The sequence below is a fragment of the Fukomys damarensis genome, unplaced genomic scaffold, assembly GCF_012274545.1.
Source record: "Fukomys damarensis isolate Sample0158 unplaced genomic scaffold, DMR_v1.0_HiC HiC_scaffold_29, whole genome shotgun sequence".
Taxonomy (NCBI): Eukaryota; Metazoa; Chordata; class Mammalia; order Rodentia; family Bathyergidae; genus Fukomys; species Fukomys damarensis.
In genome coordinates, this window is record NW_022900941.1 from 13,903,408 (window position 1) to 13,909,464 (window position 6,057).

The 6,057-nt window shown below is 35.2% G+C and overlaps 1 protein-coding gene across 1 annotated transcript in view; it reads right to left on the bottom strand.

Moving 5' to 3' along the window:
• Positions 1-6,057, bottom strand: part of Dpp10 (dipeptidyl peptidase like 10) — a 1,319,241-nt gene that overhangs the window by 1,036,273 nt on the left and 276,911 nt on the right. The window lies entirely within an intron of this gene.

The window sequence follows — 6,057 nt, forward strand, 5'->3', positions numbered from 1 at the left end:
AAAACAATGCAATGGAGACTAAGAGAACTAAGAGAAAGATACAAAAAAATCAATGAATCAAGAATTGTTTTTTTGAAAGAATAAATAATAACAATAAAGCCTTAGCCAGCCTTACGGAAAAAAAAAAAAAGGAAAGAAAGGTTCAAATCTATAGAATTAGAAATGAAAAAGGTGAAGTTACAACAGGTCCAGCAGAAATAAAAAGGATCATCAATACCTACTTAAAAAACTTGTACTCTAATAAAATGGGAAACATAGGAATTGGGCAGATTCCTAGATACATATGAATTACTAAAGTTGCATGAAGAAGATTTAAAAATTCTAAATACCCCAATTACAATCAATGAAATTGAAAATGTAATTAAAAACTTACTAACAATGAAAAGCCCAGGTCCTGATGGCTTCACTGCTGAATTCTATAAGACATTTAGAAAAGAACTATTGCCACTATTCTTTCAACTTTTCAATGAAATTGAAAGGGAAGCAATATTTCCAAATTCATTCCTGGAAGCAAGTGTTACTTTGATTCCAAAAGCAGGGAAAGACCCAACAAAAAAGAGAACTATAGGCCAATCTCCCTAATGAACACAGATGCAAAAATCCTCAATAAGATACTGGCAAACAGAACAGAGGGTCATCAAGATGATCATACACCCTGACCAAGTCGGATTTATTTGAGGGATGCAAGGATGGTTCAATATAAGTAAATATATAAATGTAATACACTATATTAAGAGAGTCAAGGACAAAAAACATATGATCATTTCAATAGATTCAGAAAAAGCATTTGCAAAAAATTCAACACCCTTTCACGATAAAAACAAAAACAGAAACAAAAAACCCTACAGATAATTGAAATTGATGTTCTTTATTTCAACCTGATAGAGGTTATCTATGAAAAGCCAACAGCCAAAATCATACCAAATGGTCAAAACTGAAAACCTTCACCATAAAAATCAGGAACAATACAAGGAAATCCACTATCACCACTCCTGTTCAATATAGTTTTGGAAAGAAATTAAAGCAATAAAGATACAAAAGGAAGAAGTTAAACTGCCATTATTTGCTAATGATATGATATTCTACATTAAAGACCCCAAAAATTCTGCCAAAAGCTTCTAGACTTAATTGACAGATTCAGTAGAGTAGGTGGATAAAAGATTAACACTAAAAAATCAACAGCCTTCTTGTACACAAACAACAGACTTACTGAGAGTGAAATTAGGGAAACAATCCCTTTCACAATAGTATCCAAAAAAATGAAATATCTAGCAATCAGTCTAATGAAGGAAGCAAAAGGCCTCTACATTGAGAACTACAACACTTTGAAAAAAAGCATTCAAAGAGGAGATAAAAATAAATGGAAAGACATCCCTTCTTCCTGGGTAGGAAGAATCAACATTGTGAAAATGGCCATAATTCCAAAATTGCTATATAAAATCAATGCAATCCTGATTGAAATCCCAACACTATACTTCACAGAACTAGAGAAAGCAATCCAAAAAGTCATTTGTAACCAGAGGAGACCCAGAATAGCAAAAGCCATTCTAGGCAACAGAGACATGACAGAGGGTATCACAATTCCCAACTTTAAACCATACTACAAAGCCACTATGATAAAAACAGCACGGTACTGGCAAAGAAACAGACCCAAGGATCAGTGGAATAGATTAGAAGATGCTGAAACAATTCCAGATATACTCAGCTACCTCATCTTTGACAAAGGGGCCAGCCATCCTCCACCAGGAAAGATAGCCTCTTTAATAAATGGTGTTAGGAAAACTGGATTTTAATTTGGCAAAGATTAAAGTAGACCCCTTTCACCGTGCATTAAACTCAAATCCAAGCGGATTAATGTTCTAAATATTAAAACAGAAACACCGAACTTGCTGGAAGATAAGTTAGGTAGAACTCTTGAAGATGATGGCAAAGGAAAAGACTTTATGAACAAATCCTCAGTAGCACAGGGACTAGCAAAGATTCAACAACCAGGGACTCATCTTCTAAAATGTTACTGCACTGTAAGAGAAATCACAAACAGAGCTAAGTGACAACCTACAATGTGGGGAAAATATTTACCAGCTCTTTCTCAGACAAAGGTCTAATATCTAATATATATAAAGAACTAAAAAATAGCCCCCAAATATAAAGATTGAGTTCAAAAATGAGTGACTGAAAAGAACAGACATTTCTCAGACAAAGAATTAAAAGCAGTAAATAAATATATGAAAAAAAGTTGAACATCACTGGGCATTTGAGAGATGTAGATGAAAACAACACTTAGTTTTCAACTTACCCCAGAGAGAATGGCTGCTATCAAGAAATCATATAATAACAAATGTTGGCGGGGTTGTGGGGAGAAAGGAACCTTTCTTCATTGTTGGTGGGAGTGCACACTGGTGCAAGCACTGTGGAAATCAGTATGGATGAGAAGTCCCATTTGACCTAGCCATTCATTTGCTGGGTATCTTCCCAAAAGAATTAAAAGTATCATAATACAGTGATATATGCTGTCCCACATTTATAGCAGCACAGTTTGTAATAACTAAAACTTGGAAACAGCCCAACTGCCCATCAACTTAGAGACTGGAAAAAGAAGAGGTGGTTTTGTTTGTTTTTTTTTATAAAATGCAATACTCAGCCATCAAGTATGAAAAACTAGAGATATTTGTAGCTAAGTGGATGCACATTAAGGGCATACTCTTAAGTGAAATTAATAGGACACATGTATAAATATCGGAGTTTCTTTGGTATGAAAAACTAAAAGTGTACATAATGATCAAAATATATAATTGATATTGTTTAATAGGCAGAAAAGGTCTAAAGGAGTAGGGGAAGTGAGAGGGATAGGGGAAAGATAAGAAGGGAAAATAAAAAATAGAAAAGGAAAAACATGGAAACAAATTTTTTCTTTTTTTAACTAGGGATGGGTGGAGGGGGTGAAGGGAGGTCCAGGTAATGGGGAAAAAATAAGAACCCAGATATGCTATGTAAAGGTACAAGATTCTAATAATGCCTACTAGTTTTTTCTTTTTTTTTTTTTTTGGTACTGGGCATTGAACTGGGTCCTTGCGCTTGTAAGGCAGGCAGCAGAACCACTGGGCTAAATCCCCAGCCACAAGATCCTAATGATGAATGTAACTGTATTGTATTCCTAAAATGTACCAATAAACTTAATGGGAAAAAATAGACATAGTGATGAACTTGAGCTACAGAGAACAGTGCTACTATGTGTAACTTAAAGTATTTACAAATCAGAAGTCTCTGGGAAACACGAATTTCTTACACAGCGGAGGAGTTAAAAAGCAACAAATAAAATGTGGGTTGTCTGAGAAGTTGAGGAAGTCAATGTTTAGAAGCATAAATGTGTCCCTGGTGCTACTTGCCCGAGGGACTGACTCAGTGGATTTGAAATACCAGGCTTATCTGAGGTATTTGAGCACTGGTGTGGGGTTTCCAAACTGAACAATAAAAGCAATTTAGTTGAAATCACTTCTGTTCAATTATTCTTGCACACTGGACATCTTAACAAGTATCAAAAAAAAACAACAACAACCTTTTCTGTGTTCATTACGTAGGCTTAAGAGAGGCAGGGAACAGAGGCAGTGTAATAGTTGCAAGTATCTACTCAGGTGAATGACAGGCCAACAGATCAAGCCCCTTCTCCAATGTTTAGTAGCCAGGAAAGCAATTCTCCAAGTACTTTATTCTTTAGTAAAATAGGAATGATAAATAAATGTGTGTGTGTGTTTGTGTGTGTGTGTGTGTGTGTGTGTGTGTGTGTGTGTGTGTGTGTGTGGAGAGAGACAGGCAGACAGAAGCCACATAGGAACATCTATGGTCTTTCTTTTCCTCCTTCATTTGTAGCTAGTTATGAAGCCAAGCATTTTTCTGGATATTTATATGAGATATATCTGTCTCTACATTTATTGTGCTCTGTCTCTCTATGTCATCTATTTAGTGTAGCGGATGTGGAAAATGTTAATTCTCAGTGAATATTAGCCATCTTCCTCAAGACACATTATCAACACTCCTATTGTCAAAAACTTTGGATGCCACAGAGAGAAGGTCAGAGTTTATTTTAGGGGAGACGCAGAGCTCTGAAAGAACAATTGCATCATCAAATCTGATCACTGAGGCCTGGGATCTGTGGTGAAGATGGCCTGAGGGGCCAGACCAAGGCAGCAATATCCTGTGGGAGACAGTCTACTAAACTGAACAGTAGTGAGACTGATGTAGAGCACGAGTTGTGGGAGACGGATAGGGGAAGAAAATTGATTTTAAAGGTATTCCAGAATCAAAATTAGATGAATTTGGTAAAAGTCTGGAGTTGCTGAATGAAGTGGACAGAGTATGGAGAGACAACCTGGCTTCCAGCATGGATTACTTGGTACAGAGGAGCCAATCCATTCACATTTATGAAAAATACATCTTGTTTGCTCTATGTCCTACATCCAAATACCATTAGAGTATATAGATTCAGAGTGCTTTTGGAGTTTATCCTTTTATATGAGTATGCAGAGGGGAAGGTTACCTGTGGATTAGAGTTTGCAGTTTTGACTGTACCACCATTATTGTCATGTTAAGTTTTGTCATTAGCAATTTATTTACTTGGACATGACAAATTAGGTCATTAACGATTATTGCAAATGAATTTATGAATTGTCTTCCTGAGGTTTTGTACATTTCTTCCTAGAAAGGATGGAGAACAGAACAAGAGAAAGAACAATTAAAGAAAATACGTATTAAAAATGAAGAGGTGGTATAGCAAGATTGGATCACGTTTCTCAGCAAGAATCAATAAATATAAACTCACTGCCCCACAGTCCTTAATGAAGGATACTACAAAACAGAAAAATAGATCAGCTCTGACAAATTTGTGCTCAGGGTAGGGACTGTTGGTTCTTCTTATTTTACATTCTAGTACAGTTAGGGTTGACATGAACCAAGTTTACTGATCTGATTGACAGAAGCCTTGCCTAAATTTGACCCAAAGAGAGAAATTAATTAAGTTTTTCTTTGGTGTTGTGCGTCTTTCCAATCCACACTCTCCCCTTGCTTGAACTTTCTTTTAAAGTCCTACCTGACTTCCAGGAGTAAGGATCTGTCAGTTCAAATTACACATTTAACAAATATTTAAATAATTTTTATTTTTTAATTTTAATTACCACATGTTTGCAGTAATGAAGATTACATTCATCATGGGGAGTTGCTACATGTACACAACACATTTAATTTTCATTTCCTTCCTCTCCCTTCCTCCATTTTTTTGGTCCCCTTCCCTGCTACAAAAGATTAATTTACCTGTTTTCTAGTATCAAGCTTTTATTTTGCTCTTTATTTGTACTTTGGATTTTTTATATAAGAAAACTCATTTGACATTCAAGCTTGGTTATCTGTTTTTAACTTAATATTATGGTTTCAATGTGTATCCATTTTCCTACAAATGACTGCAATATATCCTTATTTCTGAGTAGTACTTCATTGTATATAAATATATTTTATTTATTCATCTGTCAATAAATATATATGCCATATCCAAACTTTAACTATTATGAATTTTGCAGCTGTATACACAGGTATAGATGTATGACTGTAATATGATGTCTTTAATACTTTCAGAAAGGTATGGAGAGGGAAATAGCTGAGTCAAATAGAATTTCTAGTTTTAGTTTTGTTTTGTTTTTTCTTTTTATTGAGTTTATTGGTACAATCTAGGTATACAATACAATTACATTCATCATTGGGATTCTGTACCTTTACATAATAGGTCTTGATTCTCATTTTTTCCCCTTGTCCCTGCCCTCCCTTCACCCCCTCCTCCCCTCCCCATTTACAAACACTTTGTTTCCCTTTTTTCAGTTTCTCATATTTTTTCCTCTCCCTTATTACCTTTCCCCCACCCTTCCCACTTTCCCTACACCTTTAGCCCTTTATTTCCTATTTCACATTATTAATTATCTCATTAGGATCCTGTGTACTATTATAGTATTTCACACCACAGAAACTATTCAGTATTTCAGTTAAAGAAATCTCTGTATGAACATTAAAAATAGG